We start from the raw sequence: 3137 nt of genomic DNA, 5'->3' as shown, positions 1-3137 counted from the left end.
TACATTCAAATTAGAAGTTTATCTTTTGTTCATATACGTAAATGTTTGTTTTTCTGGTTTGGGGACCTTCTCTTTGGATCATTGTTTTTAACTTGTCTTACTCTCATCTATCAAGATAATAACTTCATTCTTTTGTTATATGATTGGTTTGCATGTTAATGTACAGATTGAAGACAAGAATTTAGTCTAACTGGCTGGCTGAAATAATTTGTTTAATTATATTACCTAGCAAATCTGGTCAGAAATTGACTAGAAGTGCTTACATCATTTTGAAGTATTAGCAAAAGACTGCCAAGGTCTAGCCCCAGCAGGGGGAGTGGGGTTCCAGGGATCCTGAAGGAGGAGTGGCTTCGGCAAAAGAAGAATTGGGACAACAGGTTGCAAGTTACAAGCAGCCTCCGAAAAAAATCTCTGCTGCCCATGGAGGGACCTTTACTTTTATACCTTTTTTACAGGTGTTTTTTCAGGTAGTTAATGGATAGCTTCAAAGCCCGAAACATTTTTTACTTACATAATTTTCAAGAGTTACAATCCTTTCTGACATACATTGATTACCTAAGATACTGAGGACATTGTTCAAAATATTTTTCTTAAGCTTTTAGGTTTTTACCTCAATCACTAGTTACGAGGCAACGCAACTAGACTGCATGACTCCTGACCTATTATTCACTTCTAACTTTAAAGCATACCTATAATTATTTCATTAACCTTTAACTTTAAAGCATACTTGTGATTATTGGTAAGCTTTCTTACTTCTAAACTAAAATCCCAGTAAAAACCACTTAAAGTAATGAAAGTCTATTATTTAAAAGCCTACTTACTCTGAAGTGCCTCTAAAATGTATCTATGTTGATTTTACATTATTCTATTTTTAATTTCCAAAGTAATTTTCTTTTTTCATATGACCTATTTAACTGCTTTCTTAAAGAACTTCCTTGATCCTTGGTCAAAGCACACCAATTCTTATGTCTTTGTAATCTTTAACTAAAGGGCAGGCTTTACACCTCAACCCATTTGTCATTTATATTAACTATGTGTTTTCCATTTTCATCATAAGTTTCTGTGTAAGGCAAAAACCCAGACAGTGAGCAATGTATTTTTATTAGCCTCTTTTCCTCAAAAGGGATACCATAAGTTACATACGGTGGTCCTTGTACTGTTGGCACAGCAATTGTTTTTCTGTAGCTGGGCTATTGTACAGGTTGTGGCTTTAGGATGGGATGGGGGTGGGAGGGCTAGTGTAAATTGTTAACCATGGGATAAATATTTCTTGTTGTTCAGGCTTGAGGAGTAACTCTATTGTTTGTATCCTGAGAGATATTGAAACGTACCTCATGGCATGTCTCAATTGTATCCTTAGTCTCATTCTGGGAATTTTCCTGCAATCTCAGGAAATACATACTTTTATTAACGATTGACATATGCCCTGTTATCTATATCATGAGTATCATAAACAAAACACTTAACATTCCTAATGGTTCCAATTTCCAGATGGTGCGGCCCTGCCGCAGCATCCCCCACGCTATGACCCTGTCAGAGAGCCAGTGCAGGAACGACACCTTCACCAAAAGACAATTTTAAAATAAGAAGTGTTGGAGAATCCTAGGTATAAAGATCTCAAAAACAGAAGCTCTTCACCAATTATGTGAAAAGGTGTAAACTGCTTGAAACTTAGACACAGCTCAGTAATAGAGGAATGAGAGAGTCCTAATTGTAAACTACTAATAAAATTATATTTTTATTTCATTTTTTTTACCTAGGTATAAGGGCATGTGTGTGTGCCAAAATAAAGACAAATTAAGTTATGAAGAAATAAAGGTATATTTTCAACATCTTTAAGGGTATAAGAATTTGTTGTTGGGTTTGTTAGTTGCAGCCTCAGTTAGTATATAAAATTTAGTTCAAGATACAGAATCTTTCTTTGTCAAGAGAATGAGGTGAACAGGGTTCCTTTTGAAGAATATGGCCTTTTAAGATTTGGACTGAGGAACACACTCATGTCTAACTCTGAACACTGTTCTCATTATGGATATGATATATTCCCCTTCACCAAGTAGAGTCACATAACAAAGATGTGAATAAAGCAACTTGACTCCAATAAAACTCATTACATTCTTTTCTCTTCCTAGCCTAATATGCTTAAGCCATTCTTTGGCATTTCCCCCAAGTAATCTTAAAATATTATATGTCTGCTTTAACTTGTCTGTGATGATTCATATTTAAAGAAGAAGAAGAAGCTTCAGTGTAGGAATATCTGTGAAATTGCCCTTTAGCCTGGAACTCGTCACATCATGTCAAAGAAACCTACATAGTACATGAGCCGTAAGTTCAAAAACAAAGCACAACTCTACAGCCAGTGACACAGACCCAAATTTTATATGTAAAGAAAGCAAATCTGTTTAGGTGACAATTGAAATCTATCTTTTTAATAAAATGAATGTGTATGCACTTACATCACACAACATACATTTACCTCAAGGCACTTTGAAAAGAAAATAATAAAATCAATATAAATTGTGTTGAGAATTCAGCAACAACATTTTTAGTGTCCCTCTGCATCTTGCGTCTATCTAGTGCATACCGTATCTATTAGCCTGGGCCAAGGAAAATGCTAGTTCGTAGTACCCAAAGTGCATGTTCTTCCCACAGTGATTGCATTGTTCACAGGAGTCAGAGAAAAATTATACAAGAGAGAGTTTATAAGTTTTTCTGCCAGAACTTAGCATTTTCAAATTTGTCCCTGAAGAACCTTCTACTTTTGAAGTTACATGTACTAACAACATGATTCCAGGCTCTGTCAATGTGTTTGTCCTGCCCCAGGAGCCACTCCTGTTCCCTCTAGAGGAGAGGAGAGGTGTGAGTCATGGAAGGGTGTGCCCCCTCTCTCTGGCAGATACTTGAAAAGAAGCCATGGATCGTTTATTTTTCCATATGAATTTCATGATTGCTTTCTCTGTTTCTACAAGAAATGCCGTTGGGATTTTGATTGGCATTGCATTAAACCTATAGAGAACTTTTGGTAATATCGCCATTTTGATGATGTTAGTTCTGCCTATCCATGAACAGGGTATATTTTTCCATCTTCTAAGATCTTCTTCTATTTCTCTCTTTAGGGTTCTGTAGTTTTCATTGTATAA

The sequence above is a fragment of the Marmota marmota genome, unplaced genomic scaffold (assembly GCF_001458135.2).
Source record: "Marmota marmota marmota unplaced genomic scaffold, marMar, whole genome shotgun sequence".
NCBI lineage: Eukaryota > Metazoa > Chordata > Mammalia > Rodentia > Sciuridae > Marmota > Marmota marmota.
Note: the sequence above shows the minus strand (reverse complement) of the source record.